Here is a 26896-nt window from a genome sequence, read left to right on the forward strand (position 1 = left end):
AGCATGGACTATCAGCTCGGAGACCATGGCTGCGGTTACCCTTGACGCTGCATCACAAACAGGTGCGCATGCGATGGTGTACCCAACGACGAACCTGGGTGCACGAATGGCAAAACGTCATTTTTTCGGATGTATCCAGGTTCTGTTTACAGCATCATGATGATCGCATCCATGTTTGGCGATATCGCGGTGAACGCACATTGGAAGCGTGTATTCGTCATCGCCATACTGGCGTATCACCTGGCGTGATGGTATGGGGTGCCATTGGTTACACGTCTCGCTCACCTCTTGTTCGTATTGACGGCACTTTGAACAGTGGACGTTACATTTCAGATGTGTTGCGACCCGTGGCTCTACCCTTCATTCGATCCTTGCGAAACCCTACATTTCAGCAGGATAATGCACGACCGCATGTTGCAGGTCCTGTACGGGCCTTTCTGGATACTGAAAATGTTCGACCGCTGCCCTGGCCAGCACATTCTCCAGATCTCTCACCAATTGAAAACGTCTGGTCAATGGTGGCCGAGCAACTGCCTCGTCACAATACGCCAGTCGCTACTCTTGGTGAACTGTGGTATCGTGTTGAAGCTGCATGGGCAGCTGTACCTGTACACGCAATCCAAGCTCTGTTTGACTCAATGCCCAGGCGTATCAAGGCCGTTATTACGGCCAGAGGTGGTTGTTCTGGGTACTGATTTCTCAGGATCTATGCACCCAAATTGCGTGAAAATGTAATGACATGTCAATTCTAGTATAATATATTTGTCCAATGAATACCCGTTTATCATCTGCATTTCTTCTTGGTGTAGGAATTTTAATGGTCAGTAGTGTACTTCTCCCGTATGAAGTTATTGTCAAGTTGTATCCCCAAGATTTAACACTGTCAGCCTGTTCTATATAGTCGTCCTTACGTTTAAGGCGTATGCTCGGGAGATACATCTTAACAATTTCTGAACCGCATACGTGTTTTTTCAAAGCTACGTAACACTTATCAATAACCAAGATTGTTTCAATAACCGATCTTCTTGACACTATACTTGAGTTGCTATTTACTGCAATGTTTATGTCATCTGCAAACGAAACGAACTTGGCTACTGATGAAAAGTAGATGATAACCTGAAGAGCCGCATAGGCAGTCATCTGTTGGTTCTGGAACGGGTACCGTACGGGTTTTACAAACGAAAAGGTTGAAAGAGAGAGAGAGTAAGAACAGAAAACTGTCATCTAGTTATTCAAGAAGATGCAAGAAACTGATAACTGATATGCGAAAGAGCAACAGAGCACGCAGTGGCAAACGCGGCAGCACTGCGGGCACGAGACATTGGCGGTCGGCGCTGTATTTCAGTCGTACTGTATAAGGCGGCCGCTGATGAATTACGACTGCAGAGGAGAGCTTTAAAGCCGATTCTCCGTGACGCAGTAAGTTGCGAGATGATGGACGGCAGAAACAAAACACTTGCGCTGGGGGACGTTATTAGGCAGTAAATCTACCGTCGGGAACTCCTGCGGCGAAACCAATCGCACGAGACGCGTCTTACTGTCTCGAGTGTACAAGTGTTTCCTTAAAGGATCCAATTAATTTAGTACGATACTCACAAGAATTTTGCTGTAGAAGATATACCGCCTAGCGCCCTGTTCCTAATATTGAAGCGTAGTTATCTGGCTCCGATCTTCGTCACAGTTATGTAAACGGTTTCAGTTTTCTCCACTGTGTGTAGAATAATGATAAAGACTACTGCAACGGAAACGATAGCTTTGATAGAGAACAAAAACTAACTTGATCAGTATTCTAGTAACTCCAATTAACTCTGGGATTGTACATCTGGAGCACAGCATACACTCCTGGAAATGGAAAAAAGAACACATTGACACCGGTGTGTCAGACCCACCATACTTGCTCCGGACACTGCGAGAGGGCTGTACAAGCAATGATCACACGCACGGCACAGCGGACACGCCAGGAACCGCGGTGTTGGCCGTCGAATGGCGCTAGCTGCGCAGCATTTGTGCACCGCCGCCGTCAGTGTCAGCCAGTTTGCCGTGGCATACGGAGCTCCATCGCAGTCTTTAACACTGGTAGCATGCCGCGACAGCGTGGACGTGAACCGTATGTGCAGTTGACGGACTTTGAGCGAGAGCGTATAGTGGGCATGCGGGAGGCCGGGTGGACGTACCGCCGAATTGCTCAACACGTGGGGCGAGAGGTCTCCACAGTACATCGATGTTGTCGCCAGTGGTTGGCGGAAGGTGCACGTGCCCGTCGACCTGGGACCGGACCGCAGCGACGCACGGATGCACGCCAAGACCGTAGGATCCTACGCAGTGCCGTAGGGGACCGCACCGCCACTTCCCAGCAAATTAGGGACACTGTTGATCCTGGGGTATCGGCGAGGGCCATTCGCGACCGTCTCCATGAAGCTGGGCTAGGTCCCGCACACCGTTAGGCCGTCTTCCGCTCACGCCCCAACATCGTGCAGCCCGCCTCCAGTGGTGTCGCGACAGGCGTGAATGGAGGGACGAATGGAGACGTGTCGTCTTCAGCGATGAGAGTCGCTTCTGCCTTGGTGCCAATGATGGTCGTATGCGTGTTTGGCGCCGTGCAGGTGAGCGCCACAATCAGGACTGCATACGACCGAGGCACACAGGGCCAACACCCGGCATCATGGTGTGGGGAGCGATCTCCTACACTGGCCGTACACCACTGGTGATCGTCGAGGGGACACTGAATAGTGCACGGTACATCCAAACCGTCATCGAACCCATCGTTCTACCATTCCTAGACCGGCAAGGGAACTTGCTGTTCCAACAGGACAATGCACGTCCGCATGTATCCCGTGCCACCCAACGTGCTCTAGAAGGTGTAAGTCAACTACCCTGGCCAGCAAGATCTCCGGATCTGTCCCCCATTGAGCATGTTTGGGACTGGATGAAGCGTCGTCTCACGCGGTCTGCACGTCCAGCACGAACGCTGGTCCAACTGAGGCGCCAGGTGGAAATGGCATGGCAAGCCGTTCCACAGGACTACATCCAGCATCTCTACGATCGTCTCCATGGGAGAATAGCAGCCTGCATTGCTGCGAAAGGTGGATATACACTGTACTAGTGCCGACATTGTGCATGCTCTGTTGCCTGTGTCTATGTGCCTGTGGTTCTGTCAGTGTGATCATGTGATGTATCTGACCCCAGGAATGTGTCAATGAAGTTTCCCCTTCCTGGGACAATGAATTCACGGTGTTCTTATTTCAATTTCCAGGAGTGTAGTACGGAAGTGACTCGTGGACATTGGGGAAACCAAGGGGAGAGACTGGAAGTGTTTGGGATATGACGTTCCAGAAGGGTGCTGAGAATTAAGTAGACTGATAAGAAATGAGGATGTTCTCTACAGAACAGATGAAGAAGGAAAACACTGACTAGAAGAAGGGACAAGATAGTAGCAAGTAGCGAGTTTCTTATTTATATAAATGATATGCCTTCTAGTATTACAGGTGATTCAAAAATATTTCTGTTTGGTGATTACACCAGCTTGGTAGTGAAGGATCTTGTGTGTAGTTCATGAAATAAGTTCGTGGCTTGTGAAAAATAATTTGATGCTAAATCACAGTAAGACTCGGTTTTTACAGTTTCTAACTCACAATTAAACAAGAACCGATATTTTGATCAGACAGAATGGGCATATTATAAGCGAGACGGAACAGTTGAAGTTCCTCGGCGTTCGGGTAGATAGTAAGCTGTTGCGGAAAGCCCATGTTCAGGATCTTGTTCAGGAACTAAATGCTGCTTTATTTACCATTAGAGCAGTATCTGAAATAAGTGACAGTTCAACACGAAAAGTAGTCTACTTAGCATATTTTCATACGCTTATGTCGTATAGTATTATTTTTTGGGGTAATTCTTCTGATTCAAAAAGGGTATTTTTGGCTCAAAAACGGGCTGTTGGAGCTATATGTGGTGTATGTTCGACAACCTCTTGTCGACCCCTAATCAATAGTCTGGGAATTCTGACATTGCCCTCACATATATATATATTTTCTTGAATGTCGTTTGTTGTTAGCAATATTAGCTTATCCCCAAGAGTTAGCAGCTTTCACTCAGTTAATACTAGGCAGAAAACAAATCTGCATGTGGAATGCAGTTCCTTGACTCTTGTGCAGAAAGGTGTGCAGTATTCTGCTGCATCCATTTTCAATAAGCTACCACAAGAACTAAAAAATCCTAGCAGTAGCCCAAACACTTTTAAGTCTAAACTGAAGAGTTTCCTCATGGCTCACTCCCTCTATTCTGTCGAGGAGCTCCTGGAAGAGCTGAAAAATTAAGCAAATTGCAGTGTTACATTGTTGATTTTCTTTATTTAAACTTACGACTTGTCGCCTGAATATGTTTCTTATATTTCATTATATCTGTTTCTACTATGGTGGTATAATTTCATGTATTGACTCGTTCCATGACCATGGAGACTTCTCCTTCATTTGGTCCCACGGGACAATAAATAAATAAATGAAAAAGCAATCGTACAGCAGCTTCTGTGGTAAAGAGCGAAGTTTGGAGAGAACAAAAACTTGTAACATTACTGTCCCATGTCTCTAAGTGATATTCTTTCATCTTCTACCGTATTTGGTGGTCCCGTTGTCGTCAGAAGGCAGTCAGTGAATCTCATTATGAAAGGCGAACCTCCTCTGGGAGACAGGTATCTTTCGCGGGAATGACGTTGTGGACTGCTTCAAGCTCTCACGAGCAGAGTTGGTGCCTGATCTAGCTTAGGGCAGGAGCCTTCGTGGCACCACTTCCGTCCGTAGAGAATAACTGAATTTGACATTTTTGCCTTTTTTGCACGAGCACGAAAGGTCGAGACTCCGTGGTGGTGCCCAGTCAGCGTGAGAAAAACGGTTGCTTGTGCTCCAAAATGTTGGTCATGCAATCTAAATTGAGTCTCTCTGCTTCTGTGCTTGGTGCCAAGAAGCCGACCAGTCGAGGAGACACTGCTGCAGCCCTGTACCAACCTTGCGTTCGTTAACGTGCGTTTTGTACTCTAAGAGTGTGCATTTCTGCTGCATTTCTCTGTCTTATCATGAAATAAGCGATATTCTTCTTCGTCGCATTGACAATAGCAATGGATCGACTCTCCATATGGTATTTTCAAAAAATTAGAGAGTTGAGGGCCGTGAACTGCTTATTCTTGGCTAGTCTGCTCTGGGCCGCCGTGCTGGGCGTTTCCTCTGCGGGCCACCGTCAAGTGCTGATCGGCGCGAGCTAGCTGTTTTTGGGGAAATTAAATGTCGCAATTGCGATAGCGCGATCCATGTTGTGGGCAGGTTGTTACTTGAGTATTTTGCCACAGAAGTTATGTTGCTTAATTTGATTGTAATTTGCGGCTTCTGGTTGTGTGAGTTTGCGAGCTGCACATGTGAGGAGATATTGTTGCGCTCCCTCCACGCAGTCTTGCGCAATTTTTGACTCTGCCCCACAATGTCAGCGTCATTTTCTAATTTGTTTTGAGTTTCAGTGAATTTTGTTCTCTGGCGATTTTATTGTGATTTACGTCAGTCATAAGAGTACCTAAAGATCTGTTGATCTCAGGTTTGACTTATATTTCAAGATCCTTTAAATTGTTCACCAACTTTTCAGTGGTTAGGCCAACCATTAATGACGGATATAATCATCAGCACACTTAAGCTTGATGCTATCACTATGACGGCGTTACTGTTGCGCACAGTTGCCAAAGTCAACGATCATTACTTATCATTCAGTGAAGGCAAGGAGCATTACACTGGTTCGTCTTGTTTGTTGACCAGGGAGAGCTATATCGATTTCCTCTAGGATTACGGCTTTGCTGTGTGTCGTTTCGTGAGTATTTACTCAACAACCTTACAGCATTCAGACTAATAAGCAGCAATCCTGTATACTGTCAATTATTCATAAACTTCCAAACTGTTGGGGAAAACAGAGATCGGGATACATCCAACATGTAATTGAGGACATGAGGTCTAAGAAGTACACTGAGATGGAGAGATGATCATAGAAGAGGAAGTGTCGCATCAAAGGAAAAGGAAGCTTTAAATATAATTAATTTTGATGAGTGAGTCGCCAAATAGTTTCCCCGTGGCACAAAGACAGCATGCGACCATGAGGTCACATTTTACCATTAATCAGGCAATGTGTATTATTTAAAGGCGATATTTCATCATTTCGGTTCCTACTGCACCAAACAGGCTTCAGGTACCTTCAGGTAACAGAAGATGAAGCCTGTAAATTTATATGTACAACGGAAACTAGTGACACTTTTTACATAAAACGAGAGAGAAAAACCTTTATGTCTGCAGATGAGACTTATACATTCACCATTCTGAGAGTGGACTGAACGAGCGGTTAGATGTATCAAGTGAGGGAACAAAAGCGCCTGTTTCCAGTAGCCAGCGAAGTGCCATCAGGTTAACAAAGATATATCATTGCCAGCTGCGACGAATTAATTCGTCTTTTCACAGCTTAATCTCTATGCAGTGAATGACGTGGCCTGTATGTTCAATAGTTTTGAAGTCTACAATGATAAACATTCACTATTATGATGGATGAAAAAAATAATTGGGACGTTGGTCTTTCCACCGTCAGCAATGGCACTGAATATACACATTGGTCATTAAATTGCTAGTCTTTTCAATAACAGCCGTACTCCTAATCAGTTGACGCTGTGGTAGCCAACCTTTAAACAACTAAAGTTTATTATGATAGACTTACAGCAGAGAGGAACCGAAATTAATGGTCGTAGCCGCGGGTAGGGCATATTAGAGCGTTGTTGAGCAGGAGGAATAATAGGTTGGTTCCGACATGGTTTGCGGGAGGTTTCCCTTGTACATAAGGCGAATGCAAAACTGGAAATCCTTCTCCCTGGGACTTGACTCGAAAGAATTAAGTTGTACAACGGACTGCTTTGCATCATTTTTCGAAAATTAACTCACATTTAGTACATATAGTTAAACTGGAAATAGAGTGCTGTTTGTACGTTAAAGGTGGCCTGATTTTCCATGCAGTAGAAGAATACGTAAATACAGGGTGTTTATAAATTAATATCGGTGTTTTAACGCTTTATAATATTTATTACATTAAACTTACAGTTATAAATGATATGTCAAATGAAAGAGCAACTCAAACAGTTTTACCAAGAACCTTATAAATGTTCAATGTGAGCACCATTTATCACAAGGCATACATCAAGTCTATAGCCGAGTTCTTTCCAAACTTTGATAAATGTGTCTTTAGTGATTGTAGCAACAACTGCTTCAGTCCGGTTGTTTAATTCAAAGAGGTCTGCTGGTAGCAGAGGCACGTACACACGATCCTTGATGAAGCCCCAAAGGAAAAAATCGCATGGCGTTAGGTCGGGTGAACGTGGAGGCCATGCAAAGCAAGTCGTCACTGGGACCTTTGCGGCCTAACCAGTGCTTGGGTACAGTGAAGTTCAGCGGCGGATTGCGGCGGAAATATCTGCGCGCTGCGCATGGGCACTGGTGCCAAACACGACTGTTTGAGTTGGTGTAAGTTTAATGTAATAAATATTATAAAGTGTTCAAAACCCCGATATTCATTTACAAACACCCTGTATTAAATCAATTAAACGCTGGAGGTGTCGTCATCAGTTACGGCCTCAGTTTTAAAAGGTTACAGTATTGTATAGGCGAGAGTAGTTAGTCCCACAAGATCCGTCAACTCTCATATGCTACAATCTCTCTGAAGCTTTATACAGTTTAACAGATGATACACCACACATGTACAAATCGTAAGGCCCTGAAGTGGGTTGAGTCGCTAATATGGAAGTAGCCAGAAAATTATCGCCCGCGTAAATGCCGAATACGTAGGGCTTTGAGCCAAAACGATTTCGTTGTTGCGCAACAAACAGTCAGTTAAAGCAGTCATCAACAGCAATGTTGGCCTGAACACCGCACTGCTGTTGGAGGAGGTACGCCATTGTCTTCCGCCGACACTGTTGACTGACTCGGCAGCGTTCGGGGAGAGGAGGGCGGCTACAGTTAACCGTGGAAAAAATGGTTCAAATGGCTCTGAGCACTATGGGACTTAACATCTATGGTCACCAGTCCCCTAGAACTTAGAACTACTTAAACCTAATTAACCTAAGGACAGCACACAACACCCAGTCATCACGAGGCAGAGAAAATCCCTGACCCCGCCGGGAATCGAACCCGGGAACCCGGGCGCGGGAAGCAAGAACGCTGCCGCACGACCACGAGCTGCGGACGTTAACCGTGGACTCCGAACCGTAGGACTACTATGCGTTTTTCGTTTCCGCAGGTGAAACAAATGAAGAATCACAGAAAATGACGTCAAGACCAAGTGAGGGTTCACCCCAGATCTTAAAGGCCGACTCTTCACCGAGTCACGCCGTAGCGAATTCATGTGCGTTGAAAGCACTCCCTGTCCAATGCACAGAAATTGAAGAAAAATCGTAGCAAATGATGAACAGAGGAAATGTTCCTTTTCTAAGAGTTAGGGGTTGAAAGCGTGGTAGTATTATCGTAATTAAAATTCTGAAAGTAACATGAACTACTACGCCGCAGGTAATAAGAAAGCGAAACTGGAGCAGCCCGAAAAAAGAAAGTGGACGAACAAAGCTAGTTCAAGAACTGCAAAAGACTATCTGCAATGACATGACAAAAATGGATGAAAAATGGCGATGTAATGTTGGATGTAACAATTACCCTTATTAAAAAGTGAAAAAATCAAATCCGAATCAAGCTTTGTGCAGAAGACGGAAATGAAAGCGCATTTGCGTCACAACGCCGAACTTATTATTCTAAAAATACAAATCAGTGACAATGTCTTTTGGGCATAGAATGGAACGAAGGCAGGATGAACAGAAACCGTTCATCAGTTCCACATTCAGTGTTCAAACTTCTCTAGACATTGCGTCAACAATCGAAAAAACTGTCATTAGTCAATGAATCACACAAACTGGCGTAAGAAAGCTACCTTCTACGAGTGGGAAAAAAGGTAATCTCTTCAAAAATGACGTACTGAACATACCAGGAATCATATGTTTCTGTCGTTGAACTTGTATCTGCAGTATATTTTTATTGGTAGGTACACGACGATTACCTTTTGCACACAACGAAGAGAACTACAATTCATCAGCTGTCATCATGACAATTAGAAAACTCCAAGTTACAGGAGGAACGGTTTCGTTATGATTTCTTTACATTAGTTTAAATGGTATTTTCCATAAATCAGAGGGAATTTTTGTTGAGAATTTTATCATGCTGAGCTTTGAGATTTTGGGGACCCTTGACGCTGACAGCAGAAATGTAGACGGCTGTAACAGCCCTACAGAAGTCTTTTTTCCAGGCCACCCCTCCAGCGAATCTCTGGCCCTCATCACAAGCCCGCCAATTAGTGCGGCGATGTCGGCAGCTGTCCTCCAGGGAACGGCTGGCAATGGCAAGGCGGTACGCTCGCGACGAAAGCCAAGTCTCAGAAAACGAAAAGCTCCGTTCCCTATAAACTGTCTGAAGCGAGTGTGTTGCGCATGTGTAGCACAACACGAACAACAGACTGTGTCCATATTTTTCTCTTACAATGCAATGTGATGAAGAAGCAAAAATTTTTCATCTTGGCAGTCTTCCTATTTGGGTGAAAAGCACTTATTTTTTACACGGCTGACTCTAAAGAGAGTCATTATTTTACGGTATTTTCAAAGTATAGTATACCAGGGTAGTTGTAATATAGCACGGACTTCAATACGAAATGCTTATAATACTTTCAACAGCGAAACTTTGTCCTCAAACATGGCAAAAAATCCAAAGAGATTATGGTCGAATGTAAAGTGTACTAGCGGCAAGACACAATCAATGCCATATCTACGCAATAACAAGGGAAATACAGTACGTGATCAAAAGTATCCGCGCACCTGGTCGGAAAATGACTTATAAGTTCGTGGCGCCCTCCATTGGTAATGCTGGAATTCAATATGGTGTTGGCCCACCCTTAGCTTTGAGAAACTTTCCACTCTCGCAGGTATACGTTCAATCAGGTGCTGGAATGTTTCTTGGGAAACGACTACCCCCGTTCTTCACGGAGTGCTGCACTGAGTAGAGAGGTACCAATCTCGGTCGGTGAGGCCTGGCACGAAGTCGGCGTTCCAAAACATCCCAAAGGTGTTCTATAGGATTCAGGTCAGGACTCTGTACAGGCCAGTCCATTACAGGGATGTTATTGTCGCGTAACCACTCCGCCACAGGTCGTGCATTATGAACAGGTGCTTGATCGTGTTGAAAGATGCAATCGCCATCCCTGAATTGCTCTTAAACAGTGGGAAGCAAGAAGGTGCTTAAAACATCAGTGTAGGCCTGTGCTGTGACAGTGCCACCCAAAACAACAACGGCTGCAAGACCCCTCCATGAAAAACACGACCACACCATAACATCACCGCCTCCGAATTTTACTGTTGGCACTACACACACTGGCAGATGACGCTCACCGGGCATTCACCCTACCCACACCCTGCCATCGAATCGCCACATCGTGTACCGTGATCCGTCACTCCACACAACGTTTTTCCACTGTTCAATGGTCCAATGTTTACGCTCCTTACACCAATCGAGGCGTCGTTTGGCATTTAGGGGCGTGATTTGTGGCTTAAGCGCAGCCGCTCGACCATGAAATCCAAGTTTTCTCACCATCCGCATAACAGTCATAGTACTTGCAGTGGATCCTGATGCAGTTTGGAATTCCTCTGTGATGGTCTGGATAGATGTCTGCCTGTTACACATTACGACCCTCTTCAACCGTCGGCGGTCTCAGTCAACAGACGAGGTTGCCTATACGCTTTCGTGCTGCCCTTCACGTTTCGACCTCACTGTCACATCGGAAACAATGGACCCAGGGATGTTTAGGAATGTGGAAATCTCGCGTACAGACATATGACGCAAATGACACCCAATCACCTGACCACATTCGAAGTCTGTAAGTTCCACGGGGTGCCCCATTCTGCTCTCTCATGATGTCTAATGTCTACTGATGTCGCTGATATGGAGTACCTGGCAGTAGGTGGCAGCACAATGCACCTAATATGAAAAACGTATGTTTTTGGGGGTTCCGGATACTTTTGACCACATAGCGTACTGTCGATGACAGTGCTGCTAAGCCAGGGTTACTAAACACAGCCTTCCGAAATTCCTTCACCAGAGAAGGCGAAGTAAATATTCCAGAATTTTAATCAAGGACAGCTGCCAACATGAGTAACTTGGAAGTAGATATCCTCGGAGGAGAGAAACAAATTACTTAATAAAAGCAAGTCTTCCACTTCAGACTGCATACTAATAAGGTTACTTTCAGAGTACGCTGATGCAATAGCTCCATAGTTAACAATCATATATAACCCGTCGCTCGACGAAAGATCCGTAACCAAAGACTGTAAAGTTGCACAGGTCCACACTAATTTACGGGCCCATATCATTATCGTCGATATGCAGCAGGATTTTGGGACATATATTGTGATCGAACATCATGAATTACCTGGAAGAGAACGCTGTACCGACATACTAACACTAATTTACGGACCCATATCATTATCGTCGATATGCACCAGGATTTTGGAACATATATTGTGTTCGAACATCACGAATTACTTGGAAGAGAGCGTTGTACTGACACACAGTCAACACGGATTTAGAAAACAACGTTTTTCTGATACAACCAGCCTTTTACTCACACTGAATGGTTCAAATGGCTCTGAGCACTATGGGACTCAACATCTTAGGTTATAAGTCCCCTAGAACTTAGAACTACTTAAACCTAACTAACCTAAGGACATCACACACACCCATGCCCGAGGCAGGATTCGAACCTGCGACCGTAGCAGTCCCGCGGTTCCGGACTGCAACGCCAGTACCGCTAGACAACCGCGGCCGGCTTTCCTCACACTAAGTGTTCAGCGCTATTAACAAGGCATTTTCAACTGATTCCGTATTTGTAATTTTCCAGAAGGCTTTTAACACTGTACCTCATAAGCGAATTGTGTTAAAATTGCGTGCTTGTGGAATGTCGTCTCAGTTATGTGACTGGATTCATGATTTGCTGTTAGAGAAGTCACAGTTGATAGTAATTGACGGAGAGTCGTCGAGTAAAACAAAGTGATTTCTGGCTTTCCCCAAGGAAGTGTTATAGGCCCTCTGATGGTCCTTGTCTATATAAAAGATTTAGGAGACAATCTGAGCAGCCGCCTTAGGTTGTTTGCAGATGATACTGTAATTTACCGTCACGTAAAGTCATCAGTAGATCAAAACAAACTGCAAAACGATGTAGAAAAGATAGCTGTATGGTGTGAAAATTGGTAATTGACTCTAAATAATCAAAAGTGAGAGGTCATTCACACGAGCGCTAAAAGGAATTCGTTAAGCATCGGTTACACGATGAATCAACTAAATACTTTGGAATTACAGTTACGAACAACTTAAATTGGAAACACCACGTAGAAAATGTTGTGAGGAAGGCGAACTAAGGACTGCGGTTTATTGGCAGAACACTTAGAAGATGCAACAGAGCTACTAAAGAAACTGCCTACGCTCCGCTTGTCCGTTCTCTTTTAGAATACTGCTGCGTGGTGTGGGATCCTTACCAGATAGGATTAACGGAGTACATCGAGAAAGTTCAAAGAAGGGCAGGACGTTTTGTATTATCAAGAAATAGTGGAGAGAGTGTCATGGACAAGATACAGAATTTTGATGGACATTATTAAACCAAAGGCGTTTCGCATTGCTGCAGGATCTTCTCACGAAATTTCATGACCAACTTTCTCCTTCGAATGCGAAAATATTTAGTTGGCGCCCACCCTCATTGGGAGAAATGATCATCATATTAAAATACGGGAAATCAGAGCTTCCACGGAAAGATATAAGTATTCGTTTCTTTCCGCACGCTGTTCGAGAATGGAATAATAGAGAATTATTTAGGTGGTTAAATGAACCCTAAGCCACGCAATTAAGCGTAATTTGCAGAGTATCCATGTAGATGTAGATAATTAAACTTTAGCCACTTGAGAGAATCCCTATGGAAGGTGAGTTAACTCGAATACATCGCTGGGGGAAAAAAAATATTTCAGTTTTCACGTGAGAGGGAAACACTTGCTAAACGCGTACCATGTTGACGTTCCAGGCTACAAATGCTGCTCAGTGTGACAACCATCTGAACTTGCGACAGCCTGGAACGGCCCTAGAGATATCATTTCACAATCGTTCTCTGCACTTTTCGAACGGTGGACAGTTGAATGTTCCGCTGTCGTTCACAGCTCGTGTACTGCTTGAAGATCGCACTTGGCGTCCAGCAATCTCGGCAATGGCAGCAGTAACTTCTTTAATAATTTATGACGCAATTGGCCGCCGGCCTCCCCCAGGAGAAGTTCCCAAATCGCCAATTAATTCGAACTTGCGAATCATGTTCTTCAACCACGGAGCGGTAAGAAAACCTCAGCTTATTTCTTCAGTGCGTCGACAGTCGTAAAGAGCAGAGTACTATGCCGTTGTTTTGATAAAACAGCTTTGCGATTAAAGGCCCTGCTCACCTTGTCCAGAGTTGATCGTCTGCAATTATGTTGCACACACTAATGCGATTGTTTCAACCCTGCGTCACTGAACCAGTCTAACGGCAAATCATGGCACTAACACTACCAACAACGCCAATCCCACAGTGTACAGTCTGAACACCATTCCTTTACAATTGGATACCAATACGGTGAATAGGTTTTCGTCTACATTGGCTCCAGTTGCGAAAGATTAATAATTATAAGCACCTGGACTTTCTGACATATGATTCTGGGATTGGGCAGCACCCTTCAACGATTTGTAACGTGACTATGAGTCAGTAAACACGTCCTCCAAGCCCTCATCTGTAGACTACGAACTATGTAATTAATAATCATAATATTTATCAAATTTGTCATCTATTATAACTACTGAATGTTAATTAAGTCATGACCTTCAGTCCAAGTTCGTAATTTCAACTATTTTTACATTCAGTTAGCACTCCAGAGGAAGGTTTGTGATCATACTGGTTGATTTTATAGTTCATATTGTTTATTGGTCACGCAGTGCAGTTTATCACTCGCACTGTAACACAGGCCCGTATATAGGGTGGAGGGAGGGGGGGGGGGGGGTGTGAAACCGGGGTACCTGCCCTGGCGACAAATTCAGGAGGAGCCAAATTAACATTCTTGAAGAAAAACAAGTGCCTAGCATCCAGCGCACGTTGATCTATCGATTTTTCATATGATTTTGAAACGCATCCCTATTCTTTTTTGAACGTTTATGAACACATTCCAAGTTGATTTCCGAACGAATCATAAGTCGATTTTTGAATGCATGCATAGTATATGTGATGTCTCTGTCAGGATAATCCTCGTCGCATCAAGAAATAAAAATACTTTCTCACAGACAAAAGGGGGCGGAGTTGTATGAGCTGAGCTGAATAAACCCAAATAGTTGAATACCAATCGCGGTTTTTTTATGTGGTTGAGTGGGTGTGCAATGAAAAACATAATCATAATTACCAGCAAAATCTGTAGATTCAGACTACCAGAGAGGAAATAAACGAGTAACAGGAATAATAGGTAAAAACGAGTACATATTATCTTCTCACTGTATCCAAGAAAATAAAATTTTGACAGAATTTTTTTTGCTAGATCGCTACAGTACTAAGGATCGGTTGTACAGTCCCCGGCTAGTAGCCGCTTAAGTTCTATTCTCTGAATAGTGCGGAAAACGAGTTGTACTAACATGTATTAACGCCTAACTGGAGAATAAACTGGGATAACTGAACCGGTACTGTCTGGGTTAATGAATTTATCCGGAGAATAAGTTTTGACAATGGCAGGAATAGTTATAGAATTGGTGATGGCAAGATTGTTTGTCAGAATGAGGAAGGAGAAGAAATGGGGTCATCACACAAATTATATGGAAGAATATGACAACTGTTGTACATCCGACCTTTGTATCTGCACAGTGAGTGTACTAATACGTGCAAACTTAGCTTACCAATTAGCTCACAAATAGACAAAACATCTGAACTGTCTTCTCAAGCCCAGGGTGTGAAACAGATATTCTAAATAAATATGACTCTAGCCCTGTAAGGCAGGTAATATCAGGTGTGGATCATAACAAAAGTCATTAGAAATGCTGCTGTCACGTATCTGGAATGCATGAATTAATAGAAGTGAAAGTTTGGGGACTATTCTAGAAAGACAACATAGTGATTCCCTTTTTCACTTTACATATAATTTATCAACTGTTGCTTTCAGGGGTCAAGGGATAAACAACACTCAATAGCAAAATATTTACTTCTTGGACATACTGAAATAACGATTATTAAAATCGTTATCTCTACACATGAAAACTGTTATCACAGGAAACAATGATTATTAAAAATCCTCATCAGCTCATTTAAATCTACATTGTCGTAGCTGGTCAGAGCACTGAGTTGGTGGAGAATAAATTTACTTTTTGAACCAATAAAAAAACTCTCATGTACTCAATGTGATGGTAGGTTAGTATCCAAGCTTTTGATATTCAATGCTCAAAGCGTACTCAAGTTTGAGTGAGCAAAATCGAGACTCAACATTTACTGTAGCCTAAGGCACGATGGTACTTTACCAAGTGGGAACTGCAATGGTGTTGTCTCCGTGCTGGGTCTGAAACGTTAATTCCCTACTCTGGCCTTGACTGAATTCACTCAGTTGCAACTTTACTGCGTTCCGTAGAACGTTAATCTTTCCCTAGTCAAAATAATGGCTATTGCACACTCGCTATGGGTTGAAGAGATGTTCACAATTTCTTTGCCCACAAAAATTCCCATATGAATAATTAACTAGCGCTTTTCTATCTGTCGCCAAGATATGTGAAGCGTATTGTCCTCACTTTGCAGAAAGCAAAACTCTCAACGCCCTCGCTTATTGCCGCACACTTGTGTGGTCCGCTGTGAGACGAAAGACAGAGAGAGAGAGAGATAGAGCCTTAAGGTCTCAAAATGCTTTTATGTGTTGGGGATTTCCCCACGGCCGGCCGAAGTGGCCGTGCGGTTCTAGGCACTGCAGTCTGGAACCGCGAGACTGCTACGGTCGCAGGTTCGAATCCTGCCTCGGGCATGGATGTGTGTGATGTCCTGAGGTTAGTTAGGTTTAACTAGTTCTGAGTTCTAGGGGACTAATGACCTCAGAAGTTGAGTCCCATAGTGCTCAGAGCCATTTGAACCACTTTTGATCTCCCCACCGTGTCATGTCTGCATCGCTGAGTATGGCTTCAGCCAATCACCGTCTCACTAGAGGTGCATGCACTTTTATTTTTCTTGCTGGGTCGCAGCCTAGCTCTGTTAATGACGTGCAGCAGCCACTTACCCTCAGTCCCGGCCTTATTTACGTTAAAAGGAATAATTATTGTTTTGGCCTTATCCCTTTCTGTGCTGAAGCTTGCCGTTATCTTGCTAAATGGGATTTTTATGATATCATTAACCACCTCCTCAGTTTATCTCCAAAATGCGTTTTGCTTTAACTTGTTTGTCCCATGCCATTGTCCATATTGATAGATATTGTTTTCTACGTTTTCGGTACATGAGATTAACTGCAATTATCTTTTGTTGATATAACGTGTTTTCTGAGGTTCTCATACTGTATCGTCGTGTCGTTATAGATCAAGCTCACGTGAGGTCCATAAAATCTGGATGCCTTATACAATTCTAAAGTTATATAAAAATTTCATACTACTACTACTACTCTTCGATCTCTCAGAAACTGGAGCATATGAATTAAATGTGAATCTATTTCCTACCATAACATTTTTTGCTTGTAATAGGCATAATAGGTATCTGATACTGGTACTTCATGAATTATGTTCTGTCGTGTTATTCATGTAAATGAGGTAGATAAGAATGACTATTTGTGCCAAGAAGTATCGCTTATTTTACGTGTGTTACAATTGCTGAAATATTAGAAACGCCTATTTCTTTTTATCTAGCAGTGACGTAATCAAATTGAGAAACCACACCAGTCTTGGATACTATTAGTACTAACAGCGTTTTCAGTATTAGACAACGACATTTTGATTTTTCATGTAGCAAAACGTTTGACAAACTTTGATCAGGTGATAGATTCTTTCACAGAAAGGAAAGCACGCCATGTAGAGCTGTAGCAAGATTAGAGAGAAAAAAATATTGGGACCTAAGGATTGAAGAAATGTGCACTACTTTGCTTGTCTCTTGTCTCTACTGGTTTTATGTTTCCTATATTTAATTTTATGTCACACAAAAGATAAATGTATTAGCTAATAGGCGATAAAGAGTCCAAGTTTTCTGAAGGGTTCTTACTCTCCCGGTCACAAATAATTCCACGCACTATTTTTTTTTGATGGGATGGGATGTCTGACCGGCCAACTGGGAATAGGAAATTGTAATGCTTGAAGGGTCCTCCCGTAATTCTCCAAGCATTTTCAGCTCTGGAGAGATCTGGTGACGTTGCAGGTCAAGGTAAGGTGTGGCAAGCTCGAAGACAATCAGTAGAAAGTCTTACAGTGTGCGGGTGGGCATTATCTTGCTAAAATGTAAGGCCAGGACGGCTTGCCATGAAGGGCAACCAAATGGTGCATAGAATATTGTTGAGTGCATTTGTGCTGTAAATAGGCGTGCAGGACAACCAAAGGGTCCTGCTATTAAAAGAAATGACACCCCAGGCAATCACTCCTGGTTGTCGGGCCATATGGCAGACGATAGTCGGGTTGGTATCCCACTGCTCTGTGGAGCATATCCAGACACGTCTTCACTGGGCATAGTGGCTCATTTGTAAGCATGAATCATTACTAAAGACAATTCTACTCTAACCAATGAGATTCCAGGCTTAGTACATGTCCGAAGAGACCCCACTCAGTGGTGGGTCGCCAACCTGACTGTCACCTGCCATAAGGTCCGTAAAACAGGAGTGATGGTCTTGGGTGCCATTTCTTTTCATAGCAGAACCCCTTTAGCTGTTATCCACGACACCCTTCAACAGCGGTACGTTCACCATATTCTAATCCCCATTTTGTTGCCCTTCATGGCAAACCATCCTGGGCTTACGTTTCAGCAAGGTAATGTCCGCCTGCACACAGCAAGCTGTTTTACCGCTTGTATTTGTGCTTGCCAAACCATACTTTGGCTAGCTAGGTCACCTAATCTCTCCCCAATTAAGAAAGTTTGGAGGATTGAGGGCAGGGCCCACCAACCACTCGGGATTTTGGCTACCTAATGCAGCAATTGGACGGAATTCGGCACGATACCCTTCAGGAGGACATCCAACAATTCTATCAATCAATGCCAAACCGAAGAACTGCTTACATAAGGGCCAGAGATGGACCACCATTTTATTAACTTGTTCATTTTATGAAATTCTGTCTCCTGAAAATAAACAATTTTTGTGAAATAGTAATTATTTGTTGGTCTGCACAAGTAATCGAATCTAGTGATTTCCATTCTTTTCGGATAATTCCTTCGTGGTGCATTATCTTTTTTTCTTTTCTGTAGGTGTACGAGGTCTGTTCAGAAAGTAGTGAAAGTTTTCGTCTGACGCCGCTAGGAGCGCGCCGATCGCGTATACTTTGGTATGTGCATGCTCGGTAGCTCAGTCGGAATCGAGCCGTGACAGCAGGAACGTCTCTGCGCATCTGGTTTCTTCGATATTCGAACTTTAAATGTGCACTGCAGTCTAAAATCCCGCCATTTGTGAGGTGCAGTCTATGATACGGTTTTCGTTGGCTAAAACCTATAGAAATTTATCGTGAACTGTGCGAAGTGTACGGAAACAACGTAATGAGCGAATGTTCCGTCCGGAAATGGAGCATTTGTTTTAAAAATGGCCGAACCAACGTTCATGATGAAGAGAAGAGTGGACGCCCGAGCATTTTGACTGACGATCTTGTCGCTATAGTTGATGAAATGATTCGTGAAACCCTCGCTTCACAATAACGGAGCTTTCTTTTCCACAAGTTTCACGGACTTTGTTGATTGCAATTGTCACTCAAAAGCTAGGCTACCACAAATTTTGTGCAAGATGGGTGCCAAGAATGCTTACAGAGCACCATAAAGAACAGCGAGTGGGGGCAATGTTGACATTTCTGGAGGCCTACCACAAACATAATGATTCATTACTGGATCGAATCGTAACCGGTGACGAGACTTGGGTGAAACACGTCAATTGCGAGACAAAATTAGAGTCCATTCAGTGGGGGCACGCAAGGTCCCCCAAAAACAAAGAACATGTTTGCAAACCTTGTGAGCAAGGAAGTTGATGGTGACAGTATTTTGGGATAGGCAAGGTGTACTACTTATCGATTTTCTCGAACGTGGCGCAACCATATATTCTGCCGGTACTGTCAAACTTCGCACGGCCTTAGAAGAGCAGTTCAAAACAAAAGCCGAGGAGAGCTGACGTCCAAAATTTTATTTTTGCTCGACAATACCCGGCCTCACACGGCAAACCGCACTAAAGAACTTAATTCACTCAGATGGGAAATTTTCCCTCATCCGCCCTACAGCACCGATCTTGCACCAAGTAACTTCCACTAGTTTCCCAAGATGAAGAACTGGCTTGCACAAAAACATTTTAATGACGATGCGGAGCTCCAGGCGGGTGTGACTCACTGCATGAAGTCTCAGGCGGCAGAATTTTACGACAGAGGCCTTTCAAAGCTTGTCCACCGCTATGATAAGTGCCTCAATGTGTTTGGTGACTATGTGAAAAAGTAGTATGTCAGTCGCTCTTTCAGATGTACGTAATAAAATGTATTTCTTGTACTTAGTTTTTTTTAATGCCAAAACGTTCCCTACTTTCTGAATAGTCCTCGTATATTACTTCCCCCCGCGTCATCTTGTGCAAAGATCATGAAGGTAAAAACAGGGAGAATCGAGATCACAAGGAGTCTTACCCACAATTGTTCTTCCTGCGGACCACTCGCGACTGTATCAGGAGAGGGGGAGTGACAGTGCTACAGAAAGGTCTCGCTGTCTTCGACATTGTTCAAACGACTTTGGGGATATTAGAGCGGGTTCGACAGAACTTTGTGTGACAATGTCGCCAGGAGACGCCATTTTTAACAACTGTTGTAATTGCAGCACTTGTGCAGGTGAATTACTGTACCGTAGACTTAGGATTTTCAGTCTCTCTGGCATCAAGTTTCGTACGCCGTTACTAGTCTATCAACAGGGGAAATTATCTGAGGGAACTGGGGAGTATTTCAGCTGGAATTCTGTATGTCATGATCGGGATTCAGCAGCTGGGCCCATAGATCGAGCGCTGAGCAAGGCTAAGGCGGAACTTGAGTATATTTTCACTTCGACTTTCGACTCGGTCATTTCAGGACCAGGGTGCCTTACCTCCAACTGACACATTTACACTTCTCCGACATCCCTGAAAGTTTTTAACATCACTGCGTAATCACCCCCTTTTAGTCTACTACTACCTGAGAAAGCGAACTGTAGGCAAATCTGAGCAGCACTGAATGCTAGCTTAAGGGTGAAGAGTAAAGGGCACATTATTGTGGTCAGCAGCAATGGAACGAGTTTGGAAACAAACAAGTCATACAGCGCATACTGTCGATATTTTCATTGCTGTGCAGATATCTTAAGTGCAGTGCATATACAATGATAAATGAGGATAATAAAAGAAACGGTGTGCAATTATTATACCTGATATTTATCCACCCTATCAACCTATTCGACTCCACATTAGGGCTCCTCTCTACCTCTTCATTCTGCATCTCTCCTCATCCCTTCTTCTCCTGACATCACGGCCCTGCCCACCAACCTAGCTCATTCTTCCTTACATCTTCCCAATATCCACCTCCATCCCATTCACTTCCGCAGATACCACCCAGCGGGTTATATATTTACACCCACAATCTTCCTTCCCCCCACCCCCTTCCCGCTTACAGAACACCCAACAATCTCTTCACAGCTTTTTACCCAGTGCAGGTCCTTCAGTTTATTAATGGAAATGCCGTTCTCCTTTTCAGTGAGCGTCACCATCGTTCTTAACACCTATTAAGTGTATATTTTGTAGCCTCCCTGATATATTTATTTCTGTATGGAATTTAGCCCAGCAGTATCTTCCACTCTATAAAAGCCTATGTATTAACAAAACTATGTCCCCACAAACTGTTATCCAACTTAAATTCGTTTGATATACTTCGACGAAACAGAACCTAATTTGAACTGAACTGCAACTGATCTGAATGCAACTTCTCTTACATGAAATGCAATGTGGAGCTGAAATAAAACAATTATCTGGCTCTAATCAAAATTTCCGTTTATCTAGCGTCTTGACCATTTGTTTCAGATTTCTCGAAAGCACAGCAGCAAACAGAAAACAGCTAGATTTCTATTTCTAAATAAAATTTCCAGCTGTTGCATACCACACGTGATAATGTGAAATGGTAAACATTGGAATGGGGAGAGTAACTCTTTCTATGAAATGATATTACAAGACAAAGATTTTTTAATGAAGTATGTGTTCAAAAAGACTGAGTAAAACTTCTTGTTATCTTCAAACACAACATAGGTCTGAACAACACCATGTTTAAGAAAGTGAATAATGGTTTAAAGAGTGTACAGTGTTAACAGAGGATTCATGTAAAAATCAAATAGCTTAATCATTTAATATGTTAATGCATGACTCAGTGAAATGGTGTAGTCTTTCTCTCGGCTCTGAGCAAGTGAACCATGCTAACTAGTTGACGATAATCATCCTGACAATCTAACTGTGCAGTGTTGGAGTCTTACCTCAAGCTTCTTCTCTTCAAAACATAATAACATTACTTCTAATATATACATCTTATTCATCCCCGTTGTCCTTTATAGTCAATCTTTCTTCATCTAACAAAATAAATCACTAGTCCACGCATCACTACTAAATACATCCATCACTTATCACACTTCAACTAAGAATGAATCAGATTGCACAGAGGCAAAGATAGTGCCATGACAAGACCAAATATCGTTTAACAGCAAAGTAACTTGCTCTCTCTCTCTCTCTCTCTCTCTCTCTGCCGTGGACATGACCACGTTATCATTCGACATTTTGTCTTTATTTAGACTTTCTGTTCATTTTTGAATCTGAAATGAAGAACAGCATCATACAGTATTGTCTTTATTAGGGTTTTAAAAACTTCTTTCCATCCATAAATCTTGTTTCAATGTCTTCATTCTTGTAAATGCTTTTTGCTGAAGAGCGGAACATTGTACAATTGGCAAACCACCTACTACCCATTTGGGGCGACGGGGATGAAATAAAATAAGGGATATATACTCTGTAAATCATTACACCATGGCATTATTCACATTATCACTAGGTATTACAGTTTAACTTCCACCAATGTCCTTTTTAAATAATCGCCACTTATGATGTGTTTTATGCATTTTAATTGTCGTTTAATAATATGTGACATTTGTCTGATGACCGGTTTTTTATATGCTGCACCCCATCCTCTTTGTGGGGAATTGAAATAACAACAAAGGAAAAAATCTCTGAAAATATCGCAGTGGAACCTAAGAAGTTTTGTCTGTGGGGTCTGGGTATATTGTGAAGAAATTGTCTCAAAAGAAGTGCCATCGAAGGTAAGGAAGGAGAGAACAGAGGAAGAGGTTGGTAATGACATTAAAAACAGATGACGTTAGCAATAGATTAAGGCAGAAGTGCAGGAAAGAGGAAACGGGAGAACCTCCAGTCGATACCTGCAGTAAGATAGATAAATCAAAGAAGAAAATATCTGGGGAATTATTAGATACCATCCGATTACCGACCTTTGCATTTCGTATCTCACCCGACACAATGCTCTCGTCCCTTCAAGGAACACAACGGCTAGCTCCGCTGACCGACGGATCCTGATGCCTTGTAGGGACAGGATTTCGCGTGGGAGGGCCGGCTGGGGTGGAACATTTATTGCTTCCGCTGGATGCCGACGTCAGAGGCCGGGCGCGCTTTGCGTTGCAAAGTGAGGTCGTTACCTGTAATTAATAGAGAAGCTAACTACGCCTAATTCGCTTGGGTACTTCACCTTTCCCGTCGACCTTTCCCTCAGAGTAGTTTTCACACCACCTCGCGAGCGATTACGAAACATTCCGCGAACGATGGCTGTGTAATCAAGTTATCCTTGAATCAACACCTAATTTGGTGCTGGAAATTAATACAGGCTTGTAGGACGAAAATGAGGTTGCTAGGAGCCACGAAAACGTCATGCTACGTACAGCGCCTTGTAAGTCACGCTTATTTATTGGATAGTTACGTGTAAACCCGTCCTCCTTAGCCATTCCTTATTTGACTCTTTCCGGGTTAGAATGTGGCTTGACCGTGTATGTCAACTATATTTAGCCAGTGTTGTCCAGCTACCTGCAAAATTTACCAGACATACTGATGAGCATTTTGTTTCTACATTCTCACAGATATATAAACAAAACTTTTGAGAAAAATTGCGAAATTATGTAAAACGTAATATCATTCGTCATGAGGATAGGTAAATTAAAGAGGAATAGTAGTTAGAAACATTCCCTCAGTCAGTGATAAACCTCAGTTATCAATGATTAATACACTATGTCCAAGATAAAAGAAGACCAGTGTCAGTACCACGCAAATTCACCAGTAGAAAAACATTATCTTTTAAAAAAATCGGAAAGTACCATTAAAAATTATAACAATCGAAGAATCGTAACATATGTTAAGAAATGGCGGCCCTTTACACCAATGCATTTTTGTTCTTGTGAAATCACATTCAAACTCACTTTATGCAGAACTAAGTATAACATCGATTGTTTCAGTACGCCAGCGTAAGTTTTAATTAGTTGGTCCAGCGTTTTAGGGTTATTTTAGTACACTTTTCCGTTCAGATATCGCCATAGATAAAAATCACGAGCAAACGCACCCGGCGAACAAAGTGGCTACGAAGTTTTGCTTACTGTTTGTTCTTCTTTACAAACTGAATGAACATGAGAAAGCGATAGGCAAGGCGTGTGGCACCTACCTTCATATTGCTGGGAAAAGTAATACTGTCATCCGTGTTCCTTTAATTGAGAGTAGAAGTTCCGGAAAATCTGAAGTTAAATGTCTGCATTAACAGTTATTTCAAACCAAATCGATCCGATAATTCGATTATCAGAAACCGCACACGAAACTCCAACATTTTTATAGTGAAAGGAAATTTAGTTTTCTGTAGATTTCAATCATTAGCAGTTCTATTCACATGGCCAGAAAAGCGAAACCAACATTCATCTCGTATAAAACGTATTGTCAATTCTAGTTCGCCATTTACAGTCAAGCAACCACTCTCAAAATTTAACCCTCTATTTTTATCTGCTGGAGTACGCCCGAATACGTTAAACAGTGTTAGGGCTCGGATGTAAGGACTGAAGTGTAGAAGGACAAGACTTACCTTAACACTTGTCTGTTGCGAAAGCCGTCGGACATATTTTCGGGTTAGAATAAATTTTCTGCGAAACCAGTTCTGGAGTTCGAACTGAAGGCTTACGGTTACGCTTAGGGAAATTAACACCAGCACTGGACCGTCACTTTGTTATCAGATTCTGAACACTGGTTTTTGCAGATATACTGGAGTTCAGGAAATGCTCACGACATAATCCTACAGTCTTCATAAACAAACCAATACAGATTTAGGATTCAGCTAATCACACTCTGTTATTCACAGAATACGGCGTACTTTACTTGAATAACTCAGAGAACGACGAAAAGACACTCACAACACTTGCAAGTAACAAGCAACAGTTGAAGTTACAGGAATTAACCACGCTCATCTCGCGGTCGGAAGATCGAGTGAAGGGGAAGCAGAGAAATCACAATTTGTTTTTTATGCAGCGGAGCAACGACATGCGGTATCACATTCTGATAAGCGTTCAACATCAAGCACGATAGGCCTGTTAATTTAGAAACGAATTTAGCTCGTCTAGTGCCAGAGGAGAATTTTCTGCAGAAGAAGATAATGATCATTGTTTTCTTGTTTTGTAGTCAACACAAATGAAGGTAAAAATTAGGAATATAAATGCTGTATCTCATGGACACATAAAGACCAAAATGATGAACAAAGCCAGAAAGGGAAACAAAAGGCTTAATGAACATAAAAATTTAGAGAAAACACGTAAGAAGAATTGACAGAATTTTGAAATTCAAGGAACAAGATAACCGAGGGGTTAGGAATATCAGAGGAGGTCTGTCGAAGTAAGAAGATAAGAATCTCAATCTAACGAAATCTGTACGTGTTAAACATTGGCTAGAAATTTGGAGGTTTTTAAGGCAGTGCTTTTGTGGTACGGTAGTATTGGGCATTTGGAAAGTCTAAATAAGAATTGGAAAACTTGTTTGTGACGAATTTTTAGTAGTAATTCGTAAAAATAATAGATTTCTGGTAAAAAATTTTTGGAAGATGAAATAATCTTTCGTTTTTCAAGCAACCTCTCGTTGTTGCTCAGTAACACCTGTGTGAAAAAGTAATGTGATTGAGGAAGCGATGAAATTAGCGGCTCTCTGTGAAACAATAGAACACACCAGCTGTATGAATATACTTTCTGTGAGAGTTACGTGCGGGAATACCAAAGCGCCAAGACATTGCGGCACACTTGAGATGTAAGCATAACCTTCCACCATGTATATGACCATGCATCTTCATCCAAGGTGAATAATTAGATGAACTGTAAAATATGAAACTTTCTGGCAGATTAAAACTGTGTGCCGGACGGAGAATCGAACTCGGGACCTTTGCCTTTTGCAGGCAAGTGCTCTACCAACTTTTTTATTTTTTTTATTTTTTTCCAACTTTTTTTTCGCTCTATCCTTCTCTTCTTTTCATTTTTTTTTTGTTAAAGATAATGTAGGTTTGGGAAACTTTCTGAATAACTGGTGGAAAAGCAAAAGAAAATGAAACAGAAGGAAAAAGAAAAGAAAGTGCCAGAGGTGGAATCGAACTCGAGACCTCTGGCGTAAGAGTCCGACCCCTAACCATCCTTTTTTTTAAGTAAGAAAAAATGGGGTAAAGGTGATTTGAAGCTCGGACTGAGACTTCAACGCTACTCATTTTTTTTATTGTTGTTTCTTTATTTTTTTTTTTTTTATTTTTTTCCAATGTCAGACTTACAACCTTTGCTGACATACATTTTGTTGTACTAATGCATAAATAGTGTCTACAATGTCCAAATGTTGACAAATAGTAGCTAATTAGAAAATTAATTAAGGAAATCAATAAAACTGAAAATGTCCAAATGAAAAGCATGAAGACATCGCGGATAGTACAAATACAAAAGAAACATGCTCCTGTAGCAACGAAATTAAATTCGTGTCGGGGGCGACACCTGCTCTCGACCCGACGGTCGACGTTCTCCAGACGGTGATGTAAGACTGTGTCGTCTTCTCGAAAGTAACTAAGGGTCCGTAAGTGTGATCGATGTCTATCTCGGCTTCTTCGTCTATTTCATCTCTCACCCGTCACACCCCATCTGGCCAGCGGGTGGGTAAATATAAGTCGCAAGTAATTAGCGAAGCCGGCCGAAGTGGCCGTGCGGTTAAAGGCGCTGCAGTCTGGAACCGCAAGACCGCTACGTCGCAGGTTCGAATCCTGCCTCGGGCATGGATGTTTGTGATGTCCTTAGGTTAGTTAGGGTTAACTAGTTCTAAGTTCTAGGGGACTAATGAACTCAGCAGTTGAGTCCCATAGTGCTCAGAGCCATTTTTTAATTAGCAAAGTCTTGCCCATATTTCTTATGCTGTTGCAGCATCGTGTGTCCATCCAGGAGAAAATGCCAAAAATCCATTTTGTCCTTTTCCGATACGTTATAGACGTAGCCCACCACCATTCCCCGTACCCATGTCACTGCATTGTTTTTTTGGATC

Source organism: Schistocerca serialis, chromosome 5 (genome assembly GCF_023864345.2).
Source record: "Schistocerca serialis cubense isolate TAMUIC-IGC-003099 chromosome 5, iqSchSeri2.2, whole genome shotgun sequence".
Lineage (NCBI taxonomy): Eukaryota > Metazoa > Arthropoda > Insecta > Orthoptera > Acrididae > Schistocerca > Schistocerca serialis.